The sequence below is a fragment of the Diorhabda carinulata genome, chromosome 1 (assembly GCF_026250575.1).
Source record: "Diorhabda carinulata isolate Delta chromosome 1, icDioCari1.1, whole genome shotgun sequence".
NCBI classification, from domain to species: Eukaryota; Metazoa; Arthropoda; class Insecta; order Coleoptera; family Chrysomelidae; genus Diorhabda; species Diorhabda carinulata.
This window is the reverse complement of record NC_079460.1, coordinates 37,776,855-37,803,260: the sequence shown is the minus strand read 5'-3', so window position 1 is coordinate 37,803,260 and position 26,406 is coordinate 37,776,855. Positions and strand designations below refer to the sequence as shown.

The 26,406-nt window shown below is 31.1% G+C and overlaps 1 protein-coding gene and 1 long non-coding RNA gene across 2 annotated transcripts in view; one reads left to right on the top strand and one right to left on the bottom strand.

The window, feature by feature from the left end:
• The window catches only part of LOC130892352 (zwei Ig domain protein zig-8-like), a 468,122-nt gene that overhangs the window by 95,866 nt on the left and 345,850 nt on the right, over positions 1–26,406 (bottom strand). The gene's annotated exons all lie outside the window — the stretch shown is intronic.
• Positions 4,630–26,406, top strand: part of LOC130892360 (uncharacterized) — a 29,936-nt gene continuing 8,159 nt past the window's right edge. The window contains exons 1-8 of the long non-coding RNA XR_009059026.1: positions 4,630–4,908; positions 9,624–9,678; positions 10,593–10,848; positions 11,346–12,349; positions 12,777–12,887; positions 16,082–16,171; positions 16,552–16,804; positions 23,035–23,183. This is a non-coding gene — a long non-coding RNA (uncharacterized LOC130892360). The remainder of the gene's footprint in view (positions 4,909–9,623; positions 9,679–10,592; positions 10,849–11,345; positions 12,350–12,776; positions 12,888–16,081; positions 16,172–16,551; positions 16,805–23,034; positions 23,184–26,406) is intronic.

Genomic DNA, 26,406 nt, shown 5'->3' with positions numbered 1-26,406 from the left:
TTATTCACACCTTTTGAGTAAAAGTGCTAAAATATCTATGATGAATATGACCAAAAATGAGAAAAATGCCAGAGACAATTTGAAAGACGGAGCAGGTCTACAAGTTTGTGATTTTTCTAATATTTATTCTTTACCTTTTCCGATTTTATATTCCATAAGTGCTCCACTATTATTCATTTTCTATGTAGAAAGCATAAGAAGTTAAACCCTATTACACTCTAGTAGTTCGAGTGGTGTCTACTGTTTAGAGATGCCTGTGGATATTGATGTTGAACTTCTGTAGGTTGTAGTGTTCGGGAAAGACATCCTTCAGTCGCTTATTCCGAAGCTTGCACTTCTTTCAAAGAAATGAGTCCCGATAAATTGACGTTCTGGGCCTCTGCAGGCGAACTCGATGTCCATGAGATGTAGGTGAGATTATGTTGGACATCTCGGAAGAGCGTTTACCGTGGTAGTATCGGTAGAACAAAGTTAGGTCAGCGAGCTTTCTTCTATACTTTAAGCTATCTAGGTTTCTGGTAAACTCTGGATCGCCTATAAGTAGAATTGCCCTTATCTGTATTGTGTCGAGCAGCCTTAGGGTATACTTGAGAGCCCAGCTCCAAATGTGCGAGCAATACTCCAAAGATAGACGAATCTGGGCCTTGTAGAAGATTAGAAGCTATTGCGGAGTATATATCTTTTTGGTCTTCAAGAGGGATCCAAGTTTTTGTTGAAGCTGCCTTAGCTAACTCGGCCACGTAACTATTGGCTCTTATCTTGTAATCTGGGCCTTGTAGAGGATTAGAAGCTGTTGCGGAGTATATATCTTTTTGGTCTTCAAGAGGTATCCAAGTTTTTGTGAAGCTGCCTTAGCTAACTCGGCCACGTAACTATGCCAGGACATATGGCTTCCAAACTCAACATCCAACAAGCGAATTTGCGGTAATGGTGATATTTCATGTCCAGGCAGGAGCAAATCCTTAGCTACAATGTCTGCATTCTTTGTAAAAACAGCAGTCTAGGTCTACGCTACATTAAAGTTTATTGGGGCGGCTGGTTTGAACGACGACACCAGTGTGCTATCGTCGGCGAAGCTACAGGTTGGGTTTGAAGTTTTGTCGAGTAGATCGTTAATATACACCTACTAAAACAGTCGATAAGTGAGGATCACAAACCATGTTAATGTATTTAGAAAGTTGGCTGTTAAAAGCCTTCGATCTGTCCTATGCGATTACTCTGGATTCCTCATATTTCTCTATAACTTCAGGTCATAAGCTGGTGACATAGGCCAGGAGATCCCCGATTGATCTACGTTTACGAAAGCCGTATTGATGGTCGCTGATGATGGTAGCAGACTCACAATATCTCTAGATTTGCTGGTTAACGACTTTCTCCATGACCTTCGCAATGGATGGTACTGAAGCAATTGGACGGTAGTTGCTAAGAACCTTTTTCTTTAGTATGGGTTGAACCCGAGCAAGTTTTCAATTTGTAGGGAAGAATCCTCTTTTATATTATAGAGAAACGAGTTTTTATAGGGGACTTGTTAATTGAGCTACGCATATCTTCAATACGATTGCTTGCATTCCATCGGAGCTAGTGGCTTTATTGATGTCCAAGCCTTTGAGAAGTTTTGCCACATTTCGGTGTCGAAATTCTATTCCTGTGGTAGTTTTCCTCGCGAATTAAGAGTTAAATTTGAAGCAAACATGCGATCCAACAAGTCCGCCTTCTTGTTTGCAGTCACTGTGACTGACCTATCTTCTCTTGTCAATGATGGAATTTTCGACTCACAAAAGCCTTGGCTGGCCGATTTTGTTATACACCAGAAATAATTTGATCCATTTGGGCAATTCAGAAGTTGGTTTTTCACTCGCTCAATATATTGTTCCTAGTGAGCATCCACGGTCTGCTTGCAAGTATTTCTCGGTGGATCCTGAGTTTGGATTTCTAGTTCACACGTTGCAATAATTAGTTTGTGATCTCATATTTCTAGTGATGCATGTACCGTCGCGTTATACAGACAAGGATCTGTTCTTAGAAACAAGTCTAAGAGGCTATTAAAGTCTCTATCTCAATCTGGACTCTGGCTGGTTCATTGATAAGTTGGGTCAGTCCGTGACTGTTGGCAAAATTTTAAGCTTCCCGCCGCTCATCACCAGTTGTGTCTCATCGCCAGTTGTGTTTGAAAAATTCAACCAGCTGACATGACGTGATGAACATTGAAGTCACCATTTTGTTGTTTGAGTCGTTGTTTTTAACCACATAACATCGAATTCTGAAAGTTCAATATTCTCTTCTCGCTGGCAAGATATGTCGTCCGTAACGAAGACGGCGAGTCCAAAGTTATATCTGAATCGGGTGTGTAAACGTATCCAGGATATATAGGGTGAATATGAAGATATCTTCGACTGCAGATGTTGGTGTACTGCATTTTTAATTCATGTCAAGATCTCGTATATGGTAGAAATCTACATTAGAGATATTTTGACTAATAGACCCTCCAGACCAGCCTCCACCCGAAGATCCGAACGTAAGGCTATTTTATCTCCGGAATATTTTGGTCTAGAAGGTACTATCATGCTGTTTTCCTTTTTTTTTCACCCTGTAAACCAGACACATCGGCATAGCGACGAAATCTGGAACCCTTAGGGGCGATAGGAGTGAGCCACATCTTCCAAACCATTTGATTTCATTGTACTTGCTATCTGACTAATTTGAAATCATTTATGAATTTGCTATCTAGTTTTCTTTACGAACAACATTAGCTAGCTATTTGTATATTTAAGAGCTCAATTAACACAGATATTTTTAATTCATAAATTTTTCTGAAAGTGTCTCAGAAAAACTCTAAACATTGTTGAAATTCAGCAACAACAATTTATAGAAGTGTGAATCACTCGAAATCACAGAAGTTAGGTTTCAACTTTTGAGAGCTAATATGTAGCGATAAAAATAAATAAATTTGCAACTTACCAAAAAAGAATACATTAACTGTTTAAATTTGTGGTCACTTGAATGCAAAATTTGACTTTAAAGAATAGAAAGGAAAAAATAATTTATAGATTCACACTTACAGCTGAAATAAGATAATGTTTATTTGTAGGTACTTACGATTAAACCAGGAAATATTTTTACTTATGCTTAAAAAAATACTGTAGACTTTGACATTTCAAATTTGACACAAACCACAGAAATACATTTTAAAAGTGAGGTTATGTGTACCAATCATGATGATTGCACAAATCCGTTTTCAAATAAAACAAGATAGAAAATTTCATGCAACTTCATATAATTGTATCTCTTATTTATTTCCTTTATAAAAGCTAAATATTTATATTTTATTTATTTTATTCTTATGTAAACCTAGAACAATTAATTATTAGATAGATGCCGTTCTGTATTGTATAAAGTACTATAGAAATATTGAAATTTAACAGTAACTGTTGGACGGCTCTACGTATTACACACTCATATTGAGTTTACTCAAAATTAATTTATAAGTTTTCAAGTTGATATAAATAGGTAACATTATTGCTAATGGTGCCAAGCATTTTGCATAAAATGAGGTAACTAAATATACGGAAAGTTAATTCTATTCAGTTATGCCTAGTTCAGGGAAGGAAGAATTAAGTTTTGTTAATAAAAACTTATTTAGAGCAGTGTTTTAGTGCTACACTTTGCAGACATTATGCTAAGTCTTACACTTTATGATAAAAAAGTTCTTAAAAAGTTACAGCGGCAAAGTTGGAAGTGGAGTGAGTATACTGGCGTGTTGAGCTAACTTTGACGAATTTTTATGAGCAAATCTAACTGATACGCCATGTAGTTACCGTGGAAATTTTTGAATTTGCAAATACTTAACGAGAATGGGAATACATCCATATACAGGAAAGTTGAATCGAAGTAAATATTAAACTATTGAGGAAAGTACAGTATTATAAGAAAAAAAAGGACAGTAACGTGATCGCATAACAAAATTTTATTGCTTTTTTTATAGATTTAAAACATGTTAATAGAAGCATGGAAAATAAAACATTGTTAAAAGTAAAAATAATAAATGTATTGTATGACATAAATATATTGACCCTTTTTGATATAATAACCGTGTTTAGTGCTATATGAATGCATAAATGTTGATTAAAAAAAAAAAACAATAGAATGTTTGCATATACATTACAACAAATCCGAGCCAAGAAATAAATCAAAATCATTAGAAAAACTGGAATACTTTCTACCTAAACGAAACATCAATATATGATATCGATAAAAAAAATTTCAATAAGTTTTTGGTTACCATACACGTTACGATTCATCGAAGAGATAACTGCACAGGCGTTCCCGTCCAGGTAACGTCTCTGTTAGACCGTAACAAGTATGGTTTACTTTAGGCAATACGAAGAGATCACCTGTTACATACTTAGTAGCATGTTTAAATTGCCTAAACAATTACATAGGCCTGACAGTACAAATTTGAAAAACAGAATATCACTTTTCTTCATTACGTAGTACGCTAAATGGTATACAATCAAGGCCCTCTATTGAAACATAATAAAAATTAAAGAAATTAGCCCTATTCTAAGTGTCCTTCCCCTGCTCAAATCGACTACGAAACGACAACATTATTACCGATATAGTTCTCACTCCTTTCTTCTTTAAACAAAACCTCCAAAAACGACAGTTAGTGTTTACTTTATATGGTGAATGCCTATATCCATAAAACTTTTAATTCAACCAAAATTATTATTGAACATCCTGTGATAATGTTTTACTATTATGATTTGAAAACAAATTTTGCTAACTTAATAGTGTATTTGTTATGTTATAAGTGAATGTGTAATAGTATAGTTTTAATATTCAATTCCAAATATTGGATTCAGGTTAATAAGAAAATGTGATACAGCTCAGCAATTCAACCAAACAGAGGTAATTTTTGCTTTTACTATCATTGATATTTCAACGCACTAATTAATTTACTGTATACTTATATATTTTCTGTGTTTAATAAGTCTAGGTTTTCCAGAAATAATGTACGACATTTATTTGTTATAGGTTAACAATAGGCAATTGTTTCGGTCTGGTATTCATTTGTTTATTAAATAATTTACAATATACATTTATGTAACTTTTTCCTATAAGAACTTAATTATGTAAGCAATTACTTTGTCATGAAGGAAATTTCTTCAAGTAACTTTCTTCACTTTTCTGCTCTTTTTGACTTTTCTTTCTTCTAATCCTAAATGTTTGTGGTTAGTACAAGCTATAATGAAGATTTTACAATGAAATTGAATAAAAACTTTTAAATTTATCTGTCTTCTCAACTGAAGTTATATATTTTGAATGCTCTAATAAAAATAATTGAATTTAAATGCTCAGTTTTGGCTAACAGCATATAAAGTAAATATATTTATACAATAGGCTTTTTGTTGGATATTCATGCACTTCAGAGCTAAAAGTTTCTTATTGAATATAGTTCACTAAATTTCACATTTTTTAACAAGTACCACGAAGTAAATTCTATTCACAGCAATGTTTGTGATATTTCACTTCAGATTTGTCTGTTTCTAAATTTTAAATCACATGTATACTCAGGAAAATTTTCTATATACCTATGCTGGTATTATTAATTAAGCAGAAATGTTGTACCGGATAGATGGAATTGTGTGAGCACTTGATTTGAATGTTATTACTACAATTGTACTTGTTGTTATTGCTATTACTACAATTACTAAATATTTGGATACCATATAGAAAGTTTTCTTCTATTAAAACTGAACTCGGTATATCATTTAAGGAATACATCATAATAAACTAATTTTCAAAATAAAATGGAAATTCTCAAGTGCAATTTAATCTCCAAACATTTATTCAATGCTTAACAACATATTCAACTAATTACATATAATTATGGAAAACACAAAATTATACAAAAAGAAATCGGATAATTTTTATTCAATTTAGTTTGTGTTGTCTCTTTTGATGAATAAAATGGAAATAGAAAGCTTGTATTCAATTTTTATTTCATTTCTCAATAATTTGTTGATGTAGTATAAAAATTATTTAGGAAAAACTAGAAGAAAATTGTGAAAGCCAACATGTATGGACCATTAGTTAATTATAAATATGAAATGTTGTTCCTCTTTCATTTATAGCAGCGGAGTCTGAAAGTTACATTTTTAAATTGTCTAAAGGTAAATTAGTATTTGAAATTATAAAAATAGTTATTATATGTTGCATGTTGTCAGTATCTTCAATTTAGTTAAAAATAGTAGCTAGTACAGAACTACATTCATTCTGAAATAAATAAAATTTTTGGCCTATTCTCGTATGGCATTTCCTTTTCAGAAGTTACTTTTGGTACAAGGGTACTTTACAAAAAACTTTGCCTATTGAATTCAGATTTTGAATATTGTATGAAATTGCTGCATTAAAAGACTAATTAATCATAAAACAATTTATTAACATACAAGTTTCAACAACTATAATATACAAAATACTTGAAATTTTGAAAAAGAGAACCCAGAACTACTTGAAATTTCTGAGATTCTTTGCAATTTTCCAAATTATTTTCATATTTTCTTAGCAGGCTACTGCTCTAAATCTTGAAAAACATTAATCAACTAGTTCTTTGTTCCGAGGCTTGTCTTTCCATTCAATGGAATAGCTTTTATTTAACATTATCTTCATCTGGATCTTCTAAAACTGCATTCGCCATTTGTGTTGCCAATTCTTCCAAGTCTTTATAGATATTTTCTTGTGAATCATCGGAACTGCTTGCATTAGGTGAGCAAGATGAACAATACATTTCAAAAAACAATTCATTTTCATCGATATTACGTCTTAATAGAAAAGGTTTTCTTTTTTTACGTTCCGGTATATGTGCAGAAAAACGCTCGTGTGATTTAAAAATACAGTTGTCAACATGTGGTTGAGAAGCATGTTGAGGCAAACTTTGCTTAGCATGTTGAATCATATTTTGGTGGGAGTTATTTGGATTATAATAAGGAGAGAAGTTTTGCTGAAAAGAATGTGCAAGCTTGTGCATAGAGGGGTGTGGGTAGTTACTTGGAGGATAATTTAGACATGTATTGTATTTTGGAGCAGTTATCTGTGGATTATCTTCACATTCAAAATTTGAATGGTAGTTGGTTGAAGGATAATTTAGATATTGATTGAATGGTGCAACATTTGTTTGCGATTTATTTTCGAGTTCAGGACTTGAATGGTAGTTGCTTGAAGGATAATTTAGATTTGGATTGTATGACACATTTAGTTGTGGAATATTTTCACATTCAAGATTTGAATGGTAGTTAGTTGGAGAATAATTTAGATATGGATTGTATGGATCAACATTTATTTGAGGGATATTTTCGCATTCAAAACTTGAGTGGTAGTTATTTGGAGAATAATTTAGATATGGATTGTATGGATCAACATTTACTTGAGAGATATTTTCGCCTTCAAAAACTGTATTTCTATCCATTTCTATTCCAACGTCTGACATGTTTGGTCTACATCGAGAATCTATGATTAGCATATCTTTGAGAGAATTAGTAACTGACTGTTCTTCTTCAATTTCATCAAAATGTATTATTTGCTTATCTTTATTATTGATATATTTTAAATTACCTGATGTGGTGTGTACACTTCCAAAATTTATGTTTAGCATACTTTCTGGAGTAATAACTGGCACTTGATTTTTTTCAATGTTCTCAAAATACACTCTTGTTTGTTCTTTGTTATTCGTATTTTCCACTTTTTCCCCAGCACTCTTACTTGGAGATATAATATTTTTCTTCAATATATTTTTTCCCTTTTGTACCTGTAAACTATTTTTGTTCAGTTCATTGAATTGATCTTTTTCACATCTATCAAAATGTAGTCTTCTTTTGTCTTTGTTATTTGTATTTCCCAATTTTTCCACAGCACTCTTTCTTGGAGATGCATTGTTTTTCTTCATTGTAGTTCTCTCTTTTTCTACTTGTGGACTATTTTTTTTCTTAAAATTTACTTTTATTTTTCCAATATTATTGGTATTCTCCGTTTCTTCTTCAGCATTCTCAGTTTTAGACGAATTTTTTCTTCTCCTCATACTCCTTCGTTTTCTTGTTGATCTACTTTTTTTTGAATCACTATGCAACTGCTTATTATTTCCAGTTCCCATTTTTTTAATCACACTCTCACTAGATAACGAAAAGTTTCTATTTAATGTAGTTATTTGTTTTCCTACCCCTGGGCTAAATTTGTTCGGAGCCGGAGCTCCTAAAACTTCCGAGTATAGTGGTTTTTTATTTTCATTTTTATCTTCAACATCAGGTTTGGTAAAAATGGTTAATGCATTCAAATAATCTGTAGTATCATGTTTGTCATCTTTTGATTTATCATTAACACATATATCAGGCGATACACCACCTTCGCGGCACGATTCAGCACTTCGAAACTCATTTGATTCTAATTGTTCGTTGGTCCACAATATTTTGATAGTATCGTCCTTTATTTTGCTTTTAAGCATTTGTTCATCCCAAGAATTGCATTTCATGAGGGGTGATTCAAAAGTCTTTATGTCATCATGCATATTTTGTTCTTCTTTAGTTTCATCTACGTGCTGGTCAGACTCTGTATATAACTTGAAAAGTTTGTCAACTTCATCTAACATCCACGGCTCTTTTTCTATCTCGGCACTGAAATCATATGTGGTACTCGTACTAGGTCCCATATCGGGTGTATATGATAATTCTCTAGCTTCGTTGTATTCATAATTACCATATTTTGCAAGTTTACTGTTCGGAATACAATCCCTAACAGTTCTGGCTTTCAATCTTGCATTTTTTAGTGCTTGCATACTTTTTGCTAGCAGTAAGATATTCATATTTGCTTGTTGATAAACAAAGTCGTGACTCCAAGTATTATCAGCAGCAAATTCAACATTTTCATAAGCTAATTTAAGGCGTTCACGGAGATCCATCACTTTGACAGATTCAAAAAATAGTTTTTTTAAACTGTCAGAATAATTTTGAAATAATTTTGTTGTCATGGCGATTTTCATGACTCGTTTTAAAGACTCCAAACAAAGGTTTTTAGGTTATACCAATAACTAATTCTAGAAAAACAATTCTTAACCCAGACAAATGAAAAAAATTATTATCGCAATGGTAGTTGAACATTTTAAATAACTCTTGTTTCAATGTTACACGATTCTATTTACTGAAGAAACTTTCATTAACTCTGTTTTTTTTTATATTCCAAAGTACGCGTCTATAAAATATGACCTAAGTCGTTGAGACAAAATTTTAGTATTGTGACCATGGTCAGTTAATAGTTTGTTAACACTATGCACATTTAATGGCCGCCAATAGGTTGAAGTTTAACGTGTTCACTAAGTTTTTTTATTATAAAAATTAAAGTATTTCAAAATTTCCAATCAATGGAGCTATGTAGCATTGGATAATTCGTTCAATGAATAGTTTTTAGGTTTTTCTTAAGGCCACTTTCATTACAGACGCTCTCATTTATCAAGGAATACATAATATATAGGTACATTACTAAAATATCTTTATATTGAAATGTCTGGAATCTTTTGTCATCATAAGTAACATTTTACTGCCACTACAATAACACTTTTACTTTGGTGTGCGTTTCAGTAACGAAGTTATCTACTGATGGCAAACTAGTCGTTTACCTAACAACTGTTGCAAAGTAAGTATCATTTCATTCATAAATTAAATGTAAATCCACACATTTAAATATATTTCTTAAAGAAAATAAAATTTTATAGTTTTCACTGATATTTTGGAAAAACAGTATTACTGAGATTCATTAAAATGAATCAAATTCTTTTCCAATTTTAAGTAGAAAATTGTGTAATCAATGTTTTGGAAAATAGACCATTTTATATCAAATATAATGGAAATAAAAATAATTAATTGGGAAATCCATATATTGTAGCAGTTTTTTATAAGTGTATAAAATTTCAACTTATTCATACTATTAATTACCAATGAGTCTGCTCAACAGTTTCAATAATATATTTATACCTGCATAGGTTTAAAATTAATTACTAAAATTAGCTGTGATGATAAACTTTTAGTTTATCACTATTATCAATAATAGGGTCATCCATCATTGGAGTCATTTTATTAATTTTATTACACTTCATACTAAAATTGTTTCTTTCTTTATTTATATTAACTTGTTACTGTAATGTTGGATTTGAGTAAATTGATTCATTGAAGGATTTTGAATTCGGTTAATTTTCCAAATTACATGGTTTTCATTATTACGGGAAATAATTATAATGTGGGCATAGTATTTTTATGCTCTCTTCTACTATTTGTATTTATAGTAATGCGCCTTAGCTCCTTTCTGTCGTATTTTAAAGTTATAATAGTGATCCATTTCATATTTGCAAATAATAGCTAAATATACCAAATAATGATGTTCTATACCCAATTTGAATATAATTATATTCTTAATAATATGAAATTGAGTAATAATATCAAGTGTTGCTAGTGTACTATACAAATGATCAGTTATTTTTTTTATATATAAAAATAGGATAATGTAATGAATTTAATAATAAATATAAAATTAACTCTTTATTTTTTTAATAGACTTGGTACTGCATATTGTTTAAGTTTGGAATGTAAACAAATTACAAAAAGATTAGAATGAATAAAGAAGTGACTACAACAATCTCATATCAAAGAATGTTTTATCTGTGAAATCGAAACAGATCATGGAGAAAGGATCTTAAGAAAATGATGACAGTTTATACAGTTGATTAAGACTTCATTTTTGGAGGCCAGTTAGTTGTAGCGGGATATATTTTGGTCTTGACATTGGATAACAAGGAACGGACAGTTGCAGGTAAAAGTTGTGTACGGTTTCCTTAATTGTTTAATGAAGTTTACTTTATATAGTTAAATCACTTTATTCATCACTTTCTTTTCAATTTAGAAATATTATTTGTAACATTAACAATACCCAAAACATAGCAAATTTCATGTATCGCTAGATTTAAATGCTTTTGAACCAAAAGTGTGCACAGGAAAATAAATGCTTTAGCTCATCTTCAGTCTCTAACAAAGATAATTAAATTTCGTTATTAAAATGCACATCAGAGGGTATGAGTATTGGTATAGTGATATTAAAAAGTGTGTTCGGTATAAGATTATTATTCTTCTATTTCGTCATTTTCTGAATCTTTTTATTCTTTGCGAGCCTTTCGGCACTTTGTTCAAGCAGTTCCTTACTTTCAGAAAATCTATCTGTGAATTCAAAAGTTGACTTGCACACACGAAAAGAATTAGTTCATTTTATATTGCTAAATGATAATCAATGATTTCATTATTTGTAATTTTCAGGCCATAATAATACACAAATAAATGTGAACTACCATTTTGGAGGTTTTACTTGAGGCAATTGAAGTGGAGTACCATTTTGGCAGTGAAATCTAATTAAAGTCTATTCATCAAAGAAAAATAGTGAACCAAAACGATGATCAGTGCATGATCATCACGTGAAGATCCCGGGCGAAACGGGAATTTGCATTATATATTATTGGTCCAAATACGCGGCAACATTATATACCACAAATAAAAAGACCCGTGGGAAGGGCCAGTGCTGCATTGTTGCAAAAGCCGCTAGATTAGGTGTAGTACAGGGACGGCATTATAATACTGCCGTGAGATTATTTCTATTTATCTGCTTAATTTTCTTAAACATGTCTGATATGGATGCATCTGATGAAGTTGTCAACGTTAGCTAGACTCTGCCTAAGAAAAGAACTAAAAAGCTTCATTTTAACGCTATCGAATAACAAATGATTGTGAATTTTTAATTAAATGCAAGAAAATGATGACAAGACGGTTAATGAGGTTATTCATAAAACGGCAAATATTTTGGGAGTATTTTCTTCAAGTTTCTACCAAATCGTTCGTAAGTACAGTTGCCGACCCAAAAAAGTATCCATCAAGAAAAAAAATTAACAATTCAATTGAGAATTTGTGCATAATTTTTTCTTTCAAAATGAGATATCTACATAAATAAAATTTGGAGAGTAGTTAACGAAGATAAGGACTTCCCGAATTTTAAAAGATCAACATTTTATGATTTATTGAAAGAAATGAGATTTCACTTCAAAAAATAAGGAAGGAACAGTTTATTATTAGGAAAAGCAGAAGTATTTGTGTGGAGGCGAGAATACCTTAGAAAAATTATGAAATTTCGTGAAGAAAATAGAAAAATTCACTAGCAGGATAAAACATTGGTAAACGCTGGATAAGTTTTGGGTGGACTGTTCTATACAATCCTCAAGGCAAGCATTTTTGGATGGAGTTTCCACCGGATTAATAAACCAATCAGATAGGTAACGTTTCAAAAAACTATTTTACAAGCTTTTATTTAGTGTCACCTGTCTGCGTATATATGTGTCTAATTAAGTCTAAAAAGGTTAATTTTCATTGATAGCACTATATCTTCTCTTCTTATTTGATCAAAGGCTATCTCCAAAATTATGAAACAAATGAATTTCCTTATCTTTATTTATAGTTTCTCACCTAGTTGTCTAATTCTAAATATCGAGCTATTTGAGTTTCTTCCATTTTTAAAGCCATATTAGTCTTCCAAAACTTCATTCCAATAAAATCTTGTTTCTAAAAGGATTTTTTTACTATTATTTATTATTCCGTTGACTTAGATAATTTCCATATTCATCACAATTCAAAAGAGTTCAATTAATAGCACATTTTATGTTTGGTTGTATATGTGGTTTTACAGGGAAATTTTAATTTTAGGAAAAGGACAGAGACTAATTACTTGTTACATTGGTACTGAAGATGGTTTTCTGCCAGATGCTTTATGGGTATTTGAATAGAAAAAAAACGGAGACTATCACGAGGAAATGGGTGGGTCTCTTTCAAAAATGGCTTATTTTTGAAAATATCTATTTTGATGAAACAATGGTTAATGCAGAGCTGTTAGAAATGATCAAAGAGCATAAAAATAACTAACTCAAACATTATTGATTAAATGGCCAATAAACAAAATAAAATCATTTTACAATTTCCGCCCTACCATTGTGAAGTCAATCCCATTGAGTTGATCTGGGCAGATGTGAAACAATATGTTGCAGCAGAAAATAAAACATTTAAATTTTATGACGTTAAAAATATTTTTCACGAAGCTATTCAGAGAATTATACCTCATAAGTGGATGAAGTGTAATCAATGTCCAGGAAAAGGTGGAATAAAGACATTGGCATTGATTTGCATGATGAACCCCTTATTATAAATGATGACGTCAGTGGAAGCTCACTTTCATCTGATGGGAATAAGAAAATGTGTTAATAGACATATTTTTGTGTGTATATTTTTGTAATAATAATTGTGCATAATTATTTATAATCTGTATTATTCATCCACTTTGATTTATAGAATATATAGAATTTATTTGAGTCATATTAGTATTTAGGGTATTTTAGACTTTATAGAAAACGTTCAATCCAATATATATTATTTCACCTTTCAAAATAGAATATAAGAAAACTAAATTATCTATATTAATAAACCCAGTATTTCAACCTAATTTCAAAGCGATGTATTTAATCTAAATAAGTGCTTAGTATATGACTATTTGATGAATCTTACTGTATAATGTAGGATTAATGAAATTGACACAGTTAATTAAATGGATTGACTGAAGAAATTTCTTATAGAAAATTATTTGTTGAATAATTTAACAGTAATATAATTTCTAATTTTGTAAGCTATTTTTGTAACGACTAGATCTTATATTGTTTCATAATGGCTTTCTTCATTAAGAATATTTCTTTTATCTTATCTCAAGATTGCTGGTTATCTTCAATGTTGCCTACTATGGTTTCTTTCTGTTAGATGATTGGTGTTTGGTTGTGATATCTCATTATACTTTCGGTTTCTTCTTTTTATCGCTTCTTGAACTACTACAATTTGGAAGTTCAGACTTAACAGTATTGTTGTATTCATACCACAGAGCATATATTTAATTTTACTGTATTAAAGTTACTTGACTTGATGAAACAGTCTCATAATTTCATACCATAGGTACAAATCAAAATAGTAATTGCCTGTTAAAATATTCTAGTAGGTCACTAGTACATTCATTTCAATTAGATTTTTTATTTGTTGGTTGGATGTTATATTTGAAATTTACTTAACATATAACAGGAACAATAATATTGTTAGATATTAACTAAAAGATCACGTTTTTAGTTTTTAAAAAAATAAAATTTTTTGTTTAATATGTCTTTTCGTCAATTGGATACATATACATTTTTCAATATTTTTTTAGTGCACATTGAATAGATTTGAATGAAGTGATATACTTATAGGATAAATGCATATGTTTTACGCTAAATTTTATTCATTTGTATATTTTCTGAGGTTGTCATCGGATTTTGCATTTGAATTTTACATTCAAAACAATATTCAAACCTAAATCTAAATTAAAATTGATTGGAATGAAAAAGTATAGCACAAATTTATTTTTGTAGTTTTAAAACTACATAGTAAAGAAAATAAATTTACATTTCAATTTGTGTGTGGAATAACATTAGGTTTCTTTTTTCTTGATGTTTTTGGATTCTCCCTTTCTAGGGTTAATGTCTAATTGTGCCATGAGATCTTGAAGAGACTGTTGACTATCTACTTTCGACGTACTTGGGCCGTCCGACATAGCTCTGGAAGAATTTTCATTGGAAATATATTTTGATGAATGTTCATACTCATCGATGGATTCGGGGTCGCTATCCTTCAGCATATTTAGCAAAATTTTAATAGGATCTCGAAGAGACTGTTGACTATTTACCTTCGACGTACTTGGGCCGTCTAACTGAGCTCTGGAAGAATTTTCATTGGAAATGTATTTTAATAAATATTCATACTCATCGATGGATTCGGGGTCGCTATCCTTCAGCATATTCAACAAAATTTTAATAGGATCTCGAAGAGATTGTTGACTATCTACCTTCGATGTACTTGCGTCGTCCGATTTAGCTTTGGAGGAATTTTCATTGGAAATATATTTTAATAAATGTTCATACTCATCAATGGATTCGGGGACGCTATCCTTCAGCATATTTAACAAAATTTTAGAAGGATTTTTGTTCTTTTTTGAAGAAGTTCCATTTGTAGGTTCAGTGGTAATAGAACTTGTGGAAGGGGCGGTGGTATCTTGTTTGGATCCATGTGCAGTTTGACATCTTCTTGCAGGTCTCACAGATCGTCGAGGTAAAGAGTCCACATGGGGACATAATTCAGTGTATGGCACATAGATTGCACTTAATGGTCTTCTACGTACCTTAGAGGTCGACTGGGAGGCATCCATAATGTAAAAACAATGATAAATCTCTTTCAAATATGTCTCAAATAAAGACTTTAAAAATTATATTTGGACAAAAGTGTCACATAAAATGTCAACATCAATGACTTGTTTATAAGTTAGTATAAAGTGTATAAAAGGCAATATAAACTATAATATAATTCTAGATAGTGGAATAGACACTAGAAAAAGGTATTTTTAACTTATACAATAGTTCCCTTATTGTACATATGATTGACAGTGTAAGGATTAATGTTTATCACTTGATACAAGACTCTACAGGGTCTTTTTTATTTGGTGATTACCAAATCAAATTATTGTTAATAGTGAAGTATTATACTATATTCACGAGTTAAATATTTACAATTTTACAACATAAATTCTTGTAAAAATTATACAACTCATAGCCACCACAAATCTTAATTATTTTAATTAAAATTTTATTATTGTTATACATTGCGAAAAGGGTGGGGATAGGGTGGTTATTCGTTCATTGTAAGAAGTGATCCGATTCTGTGATCTCAACCTGCCTACGAATCACCCCTTTGTTGTATATAAATAATATTGTGGGGTATATTATTTTTATGCTCTCTTCTACTACCTGTTTTGTAGTAAAACATTTTAGCCACTTAGCTTTATTTGCCACTACTTTTTGCGTTTATTTTGGCTTATTATAAAGATACATTACTTATTTTGTTAGAAGTCTTCTGCATTAATACTCTGTACTTTCTTTTTTTTACAGAAACATCATTTCCTACAGCTTACTGACCACCAGTATTATCTAGATCGAATAAATGGGATAATAATAAGAGAAGATATTTGCAAATAAGAGGTAAATTTACCAAATTTCATATCCAGTTTTTATATTGTCTTGATAAGCAATGAATTGAATATTATAATAATAAATTACCAGTATTCTATACAAATGATCTAGTTGTTTTTTAGTGTAAAAAAATAGGATAAAGTAATGAATTTAAAAATAAACATATAATATACATTCATGATCGATAGAAATCTCTGAGCTGTTTCCAAAAATCAACAAGCACCATGAAGTAAAGAATTTCTCTCTACGAACAACAAATTTCATGTTTTCGTGGAATACATTTTTAGGAATGACTTGTAGTGTACACGTTTTTAGTAACACTGTGTATAATGTAATGATTCCTCGTTTATTTTATCATATATTTTCTGAACTTTATTATTTTTTAACAGGGTTAATGCTGCATGTTGTAATTCTGGAATAGAAAGAAATCAGGATGACACAAGAGTAAAGAAGTACAGAATAGACGACAATGGTTTCCTATTGAGGGATAATCTATCTGTAATATCGAAAGTAGACTTGCATACATGAAAAGAAGTATGAGGAAAAAATTTTAACAATTAATTTATACTTCAGTTTTGTTTATTGTAAATGAAAGGAAATCGAGGGAAGTTAACGAGTTTAACAAGGAAAAGAAAGTTTTAGGTAATAGTTATGGAGTTGTAGTATTTTTAATTTTAAATATAGTGTATTTCACACCACTGCATATTCAATTTATAAATTCCATTATTTCTATCTATCAGACTATAACAATATTCCTCAACAATATTATTTTGCAGCTATAAAATTCTATATTATCTTAGATTCTAGAACGCAAGCTTTTGCCATAGGACTTTTATTATTTCTGTTCGGTTTTTTATAATAAATATTGAGCTATTGACAACACCACAATACATTTTTCCACATCTTTTAGAACATAAAGAGAATGCTGTATCCCTCGTCAGTTTTTTACTTACCATCAAATGGCCAAAACATAATCTAGTCTTAGTGGTAATGGGCAACTTATCACATCCATAATGCTTTAATATGACTCAAAAGCCACCCGTTACATGATTTAATTGATTTTATAACATTTACATCAGTTGATCTATTAAACTTGAAGGATTTCAAAATATTTTTCTTATTAATACAACTACAGTTATCTCTTTTCTTCCAAGTTTGAGTAAATTATACAACTTCTATATAATTTATTTATAATGTATTAGTTGCCTCTGTCATATTATTTCAGGCTTGCTAGTATAGAATTGTGCTTCCTGTATTAAATATAAGCTTGACTTACTGGTACAGCCCCATAATTCGACACCAAAAGGGTCAAATCAAAATGATAACTGCCTTTTTCAATAATATTTCGTTTTATTTTAATATACACTCAATCTTAACCTAGTTTTCCATCTTTTTGATTCCCAAAAAATGGACGAAAAACAGTTCTGTTTGAAACCTACAATTAGAATAGTGTTTTGAAAATTATTCAAGATATCATGCTAGTAATCTTCAATCTGGTCCACTGTGACTTCTTTCTTTGTATTAGATTATTTATGTTTTGTTCTAATATTTCAATATGATTTTGGTTTTTTTATTTGCTTCATGTATTAAATATAAGCTTGACTTGCTGGTACGGTCCCATAGTTCGATACCATAGAGCGATATCAAAATGATTACAGCTTTAATAAATATTTTGTTTTCTATTGATATATACTATTTGTTTACAAGCACCCAATTTATTGTGAATTTTCAATATTGTTGAGGATGGTTGAAAAACAGTTTTGTTGGAAGCCTACACTTAGAGTGGTGGTTTGGGAATGATTGCATCTAAAATTATTCCATGGATTACATTTGAATATATGTCTAAAAATTTGAACTGAAAAGTCTATAAAGATGTCATGTAATTATTGAACAATGTTATTAAAATGATTGCAGATGGTGTAAGTTCGTAACTCCCCTATTTCTTTGAACTATTTTTCTTCTCTAAATATCTATATAAATTGTATTGTTGTTTTGGATTGGAACGTATTTGAAATATATTACGAATAGAGCTATATCTGACTAGCTATCGAAAAACTAAAAACATTTTTATACAATTTGCTGGCTAATCTTGTTTAGAGACTTCCATTTCCCAAAGGTACTTTTAGTAATATACAGGTTAAAGAATTATTTCCAAAATATTTCCATTTTTTTTAATATTGAATACTATCTTAGGACTGAAACAAAAGTTACCGTATCCATCATAATTGTGAGTGAAATTTTTAGCTTATTTCAATCAAAATACTATATCAAAACACAGATCAACTATTATAAATATTAAGATATATTCACAAATAATTTTTAACAACATATAAATATATAACAATTATGTCAATATTTTTGTATAATGTACATATTTTTTTATGCGAAAAATACAAGAGTTATTATGTAGAACCCGTATATATAATACTTTAATTTTGTAAAAAGAAACCTCGAACTAAATATTCTGAGGATCTAGGAAGTTTTCGAATTATTTTCATATTTTTCGGCAGCTTGTTGCTTTAAATCTTGAATATTCTCATTACAACTAGTACATTGTTCTGAGGCTTGCATTTCCAATTGACTGGAATGTCTTCCAGTTATCGGCACCATATTCTCTTCAGCTGGATCGTCCAAAACTAAATTTGCCATTTGCGTCGCCAATTCCTCCATGTCTTTGTTAATATCATTTTGCGAATTATTATCCATGCTTGTGTTAGGTATATTCATTTCATTATAAATTTTGTGTATCAATTCAGTTAGATTGAGGTTACTTTTTAATGAAAAAGGTCTCTTTTTTTGACGTTTCACTGGACGATTATTAGGAGGAAAACCAACATGTGAAGAAGTATCAATATTTTGTTGAGGCTCGCTTTGGTAGACTATTGGTTTATAATATGGGAGAAAGGTTTGCTCAAAAGAGTTTTGTGCAAACATGTAAAAAGATTGATATTGCTCGTCAGTTGGAGTATCATTTGAATATTTATTGTCAGACGCAGCTTTTACTTGCTTCATTATTTCACTTTCAGAACTTGAACTGAAATCCATTATTTCATTGTGTGCCGTAGTTGGTGCCTGTTCAGAATTGAGGTCTGGCGTGTCTTCGGGATATTCAATAACGAACCATTCATCTTTTTTAGTTTCTTCTGGATCTACTCTTATTTTCCCCGATTCTCCAATAATTCCCAATTTCTCCATAAAATTATCATTTGTTGTATTCGAATCAGTAATTAAAAATGGATTATTTTCAGTTTCCTCATAGTCTATATTTCTTTGTCCTATGTCTCTAATAGCTCCTAATTTTTCGATAATATTCATACTGGTAGAACTATCTGCAACGAACACTTGATCTGCTTCTTCAAAATCTATTGATCTTTCATTATTATTAAGAGTCCCCAGCTTGTTTGAATTTTCACTTCCAATAGATACATTTATTCGTTTTTCTACCAGCGGCTTAGTTGTGTTTGTATCCTCCACTAATAATTGATCTTTTTCTGATGCATTGGATGTACTTATATCAGCAAATAACAATTGATCTTTTTCGTTTTTCTCAGGATCTACTTGTATTTTTCCATTAGTATTAATTATACCTAACTTCTCCAATGTGAGTATTTCATTTGTGTTATTTAGAAACGAAACGTTTCTCTTCAATATTGTTATTTTGTTTTCTTCCAGTGGGCTGGTTATATTTGTATCATTTTCATTTTTTTCATTTTCTACTGATATTGTTTCAATATTATTGACTTCCAAATTTTCAATTCCATTCTTACTAGGAGAAGAAACGTTCTTATTAACTGTATTCGTTCTTTTTTCGATTAGTTGGTCGTTTCTATTCCTATCAGTGACTAACAATTGCTCTTTTTCAGTTTCGTTAAGGTCTGCATATGTTTTTTCAATGTAATCAATAGTCTCCAATTTTTCCATTACAATTTCGCTAGGGGAAAACTCATCTTCCTTCAATATAGATATTTGTTCTTCTACAAATAGATTGGTCGTATTCATATCAGCAACTAGCAATTGATCTTTCTCAATTTGCTCATTTTCTACTGTTCTTTTCCTAGGATTATTAATAATTCCCAATTTTTCCAATGTGTCTATTTCATTTGTGATATTTGTTGATAAAATGTTTCTCTTCAATATAGTAATTTTTTTTTCCTCCAGTGGAGTGGTTGTATTGGTATAAGCAACTAACAATACTTGATCGTTTTCAGTTTTCTCGTTTTCTCTTGGTTTTGTTTCAATATTATCAATGGTTTCCAAGTTTTCCATCATATTGTCACTATGAGAAGAAACGTTTCCATTAAATATAGTTATTTCTTTTTGTACTAGTGGGTTGATTGTATTGGTATTGGCAATTAACAATTGTTCTTTTTCAGTTTTCCTAGGAACTGCAGATATTTTTCCCATGTAATCAATAGTCTCAAATTTTTCCACTACATTTTCATTAGGAGACAAATCATCTTTCTTCAATATAGCTGTTTGTTTTTCTTCACTTGTACTGGCTATATTTGTATCAGGAACTGGCAATTGATCTTTTTTTTCAGTTCCCTCTTCAACTCTTCCATTGTCATGGCTTTTAACTATTCTCAATTTCTTCAATGTGTGTATGTCATTCGTCTTATTGGTAGACGAAACGTTTGTTTTCAAAATAGATAACCGATTCTCTTCCATTGGACTGGTTGTATTAATATCAGCAACTAACAAGTGATCTTCATTTTTTTCGGTGTTAATAATAGCCTCCAATTTTTCCATTGCATTTCTTCCCAACTTATTTATTCGCTTACCTTCCATTGGATTGGTTGTATATGTATCATCAACTAACAGTTTTGAATCTAATGTTCTCTTTCCAATATTAGAGGTCTTCAAATTTTCCATTACACTTTCACTTGTAGATGAAATATTTCTTTTAAATCTAATTATTCGTTTTTCTACCAGTGGATTAGTAATACTCCTACCAATAACTATCACTTGACCTTTTTCGGTTTTTTTAGAATCTAATATTCTTTTTACGATGTCACTAATCGTTACGAATTTTCCCATTAAGTTCTCATTAGTAAAGGGGATGTATTTTTTAAAAAAAGTTATCCGTTTTTCCACTAGCGGCCTTGGCATACTTTTGGTTTTCTCATAATCTACTGTTCCAGTGCTCATAACGGTCCCTAGTTTCTCCATAGTATTCTCATTTGTAGATGGAATGTTGCGTTTTGATATAGTAACTCGTTTTTCTACCAGTGAACTAGGTGTATTTGTTTCAGTAACTAACGGTAGGTCTTTTTCCATTTCCCCAGAATATAATGTTCTCTTTCCAATAGTATCGATAGTTCCAAATTTTTCCATTATATTTTCATTATGAGGCAAAACGTTTCTACTCAATACAGTTATTATTTTTTCTAGCAGTGGACTGTTTGTATTGGAATTAGCAAATAACAATTGATCTTTTTCTGTTTTTTCATAATACACTGTTCTTCTTCCAATATTATTAATGGTCCCCAATTTTTCCAAAATATTTTCACTTGTAGATGAAACGTTTCTTTCCAATATAGTTTCTCGTTTTCCTACTACTGTACTAAATTTATTTGAAGCTAAACCTTCTAAAACTGCCGAGTATAATGGATTATTCTGTTGATATTCTGCTTTTTCACGTCTTTCAACATCAGGTTTGATATAAGTGTGTAATGCATTCATATGTGTAGTATTATGTTTGTTATCTTCATATTTCATCCACTTGGAACAATTTTCTTTTGGATTACCATCCATATATTGTGAAACATTAACATGTTTCTCTCGCGGATTATCTGCAAGATACTGAAGATTCTTTCTTGACCCCAATGACTCGGCGTTCCACAATCTTTTCACACTGTCGCTTGTTATTTGAAGCTTAAGTAAATGTTCATGCCAAGAATTGCATCTCAAGAAGGGTGATTCAAAGGATTTTATGTAATCAAACCTTTTTAGTTCTTTATTATCAACTAAGCGCTGGTCAGAATCTGTATATAACTTGAAAAGTGTGTCAGCTTCCTGTAACATCCATGGCTCTTTTTCCTTCTCGGCACAGAAATCATATTTGGTACTTGTACCTGGTTCACTATAAGGTGATTCTCTAGCTTCTTTGTGTTCATCATTACCATATTTTGCAAGTTTACTGTTTGGGATGTAATCTTTGGCAGTTGTAGGGCTTGATTCTGGATTTTTTTGTTCTTGCATACCTTTTTCTTGCTGAAGGATATTCATGTTGGCTTTTTGATACCCAGAATCTCGACTCTGGGTGTTATCTGCAGCGAACTTAACATTTTCATAAGCTAATTTGAGGCGCTCACGAATATCCATTACTCGACAGTTTTTGAAAATAGTTTTGTGTCAAGTTAGACTGTCAAAATACTTCAATTAATAAATTTCATGTCATCATTATAAGGGCTTGTTCAGAAGATGCCAAAAAATACTTTTAAAGGTTGAAAATTCTCAACTCAAACAAATTAAAAAAAATATTATTATCGCAATATATAAAAAATTTTAAAAAAATTTCTATACAGTTCTAAATTGCTAGGGAAACTTTCAGTAGCCCTTTTCTGTTCCAGTATTTTATATTTTATTGGTAGTTCTATTATCCCGCTATCATTCATGTAATACTCTAAAGGATAACCAGAGAAGTGTCTCAGAGACAGTGTAGCATGTTCACTACTGTACTAGAAAGGTATATACCAATGATTATTCGAAATGAACGATTGTACGGCTTCGATAAAAAAAATGATTTTTTAACAAAAATTGGTAAACTTTTGTAGAACTGTAGAAATTAATAAAGTTATGAAAAACTATATTGACCAATCTGCAGTAATTTTACATAGTTTCCTATTTCAAATAATAAAATTAATTTCTAGGTTTTTCTCGAGGCCACTGTTCTGTTTTTACACTGGGACGGCTCGGCATATGGTGTAAATCTGTAATTTGAATATATCAAGATGAAAACAAGAAATGAATCAACTACAATTCCATCACCATATAATGGATCTTCGGATACAGAGCAAATGTAAATATTGATGGATTATCTATTTGTGATAATAAAAATATATCTGTATAAAGGAAAAAGATATTGATAAGATGTTATATTAAACAACTAACGTAGTTTTGAGTTTTTGAAGGACTTAGTTAGAAGTAATTAGTAAAGAAAGAGATAATTTGTTGTAACTAAGAGGTCACAAGGCATTGACTAACATCTAGAGAGAGTTAGGGAAGTAAATGTTGCAGCTGCGTTTTTACCAATTATTATGATTATTTTACTTCATATCGTTGAATTACATTTGAATGAATACAGGGTGATTCATTAAGAATGTCCAATCTCTGAACTGTAGATTCTAGAACTCAAAATATGATGATTCTACTCAACATGCCTTATGCGAATATTGCTAGCTTCTACTTCTAGCTAGTTCAAAGTTTAAATTTTGATTTTCGCAATAATTTTTTATGTTTTCACAATTTCTCTTTGAAACTTGGCAATTTTACGTTTTTTGGCATGAGGAATCATAATTTGCACTCTAATTTAACATTGCTAATAGAGGGCGCTAGTTACACTTGTTTATGTTAATTAAATCGAAGTAAACTTTTTTTGGGCTAAACTTACTACTAAAATAATAAAAAAATATTAAAAAGAGTTAAATTCTACAAAAAAAAGTTACTCTTCTTTGATTCGTGTAACTCAATCGGTTATCGAGTTATTTGCTTCTAAAAAGACCAATAAATTTCAATTTTTTCATAAAAAATTTTATTATTCCTTAAATATGTAACAATAACAAATTTTTTAACAAAAATAAAAAACTTCAAAGCAAATGCTCAAAATGCCCACCATTTATTTCAATCTGGTTTGCCATTCTCTGAAATACAATACAAACTACAATACACATATTCTGCAATGGTCAAACTCTCATTAACATAAGGAGGACGATCTTGAGATTGGACTTACTGGAAGAACCTTGCTTTAAAGCCGGCAACATCCAGGGACTCTACTATTTTTTTGGAGAGCCTCCATGGGGTTGAGCAAGGACGACAAAGGAGAGGCAAAGGGAATTTCCAGATAATTCGTACCGATTCTTAGTATTACTATATTTCGCACAGGAAATAATGAGACTGAACAAGACTTCGTAAAAGACAGGAAATATCGTAATGTCAAAGATGATCTGAGACCCTGAATTAATTAGTTTGATACCTAAATATCTGAAAAAAATCTCAATTACTCATAGGGACGCAAGACATAAATTTCAGCTGTGAAATTGAAATCAAGCAGAAAGAAAGAAACACTATTCAGTTGTATATTGTTTCATCGAATGGAATGATATAGGGACACACATAAAATGATTGAAGAGAGTTAAATCCTGATTCCAAACGAACAATAGCAAATAAGAACACTATGGTGTCGCATGCTCAATAAGTGGAATACAAACCATGTCAAGAACTATCACACGTTTCCCTGGCAGCATTTTCATTTGAGGAGGAAATAAAAGGTTAGAGGTGAGGAATTTGTAAGCTTCTAAACTCTTGTATTTCTTCATAGTTTCTTTGGTCGTAAAGTTCGTGCAGAAAACTAGGTACTCCAGTCTGTCTAAGTCGATCACGCGTGGCCACTGGGCCTTATCTTCGTACCGCAGCTCAAACGGGTCACTACCACACTCCTGAACTTTTTTCAGATAGAGCTCACGGTCATGACCAGTCAATTTCTCACTATATCCACTCAAAAAAGCCGTACTTCATCAAACAATAATTACTAGCAATGCTCGGATATGTCCTCTCTCCTAAAAACGCGTTGTTCCACAGAACCTCTGCTGGTAGGTGTATATAATTACACGACTCAAAAAGTAGCTCTAATAGGTTCTTTTTTTTAATTTAAAGTTTCTGAACAAAAGGGTATATTGGACCAAAAATATATGTAAAAATAACAACTTTGCTGTCTATATGCCATGAGGAATGTTGTTTCTCTATTTCATAGAATACTTACCTTAAGTTTGAAAGTAATTGTTTTCCAAACTAGATTTTTAGCTATTTCCATAAGAAAATATAACCAACCTCTGGTTATATAAAACTACAAGTTTCATTTTCCCAGAAAACAGGAAAGAACTTGTTTCTAAGAAATATAGTAAGACTAAGAATCGGTACGAATTATCATCTGGACCTTTGCCTCTCCTTTGTCGTTCTTGCTCAACCACATGGAGGCTCTCCAAAAAAATAGTAGAGTCCCTGGATGTTGCCGGCTTTAAAGCAAAGTTCTTCCAGTAAGTCCAATCTCAAGATCGTCCTCCTTATGTTAATATGAGTTTGACAATTGCAGAATATGTGTATTGTAGTTTCCTTCTCTATTTCACAGAATGGCAAGCCAGATCAGTGACAAGGCCGATATTGTATAGTAATTTCGTCGGAACTTTCATAGCCTCTCTATCCATACAAAGCACCTCTAACGCTCTTTCCCTAGCCAGCTCATGAAGTGCCTTTTACGATTCTAGAATTAGTTTTGATTCAGTGGTCATGCTTTGCAATGCCATTAGTGCTGCTACACTGTCTGCGTACACTACTGGGTATAAGGTATAGCCACAAGCTCAGTCTGCATAATAGAAGCTTTTATAGGAGAAGGAAGTGTGCTTCACCCCCTTTGCATTTGTATACTCCCGCTTCAGCCAGCTCGCCTTTTTTGGATCCATACATGTAATATATGTCACCCTTCGAAGGATGCAAGTTCCATTGTTCAATACTAAGAAGCTTGAATGATAAGAAATATAACTATGAAATTTATAGATTTTATCCACCTCAAAAATTTGAACATTGATGAAAAGAACCGAAACACTAACTGAGAATGAGACAATTAATTTATTAAGATAATTTCCATCAGAATACATATTAATTATAATAATATATTTGCATTATGTCTTTTTTATATATGCAATACTAGAAATTTTGAATAAATACATGAACCACTTGAAATTTTGAATGTCTGCTGTTTTCTGAATTATTCTCATATTCTTCAACAGGCTTCTGCCCCATATCTTGAAGAACAAATATATTCTTCCAAGCCTTGTCTTTCTAATTCATCAGAATGGCTTCCAGTTGGTATGATATTATCTTCAGCTGGATCGTCCAAAACCAAATTCGCCATTTGTGATGCCAATTCTTCCATGTCGTTGTGAATATCTGTTTGTGAAGTATCAGAACTGCTCATGTTAAATTCAGAATAAACTGTTTTTACTTTCCTGTCATCAGAATATTTGCTT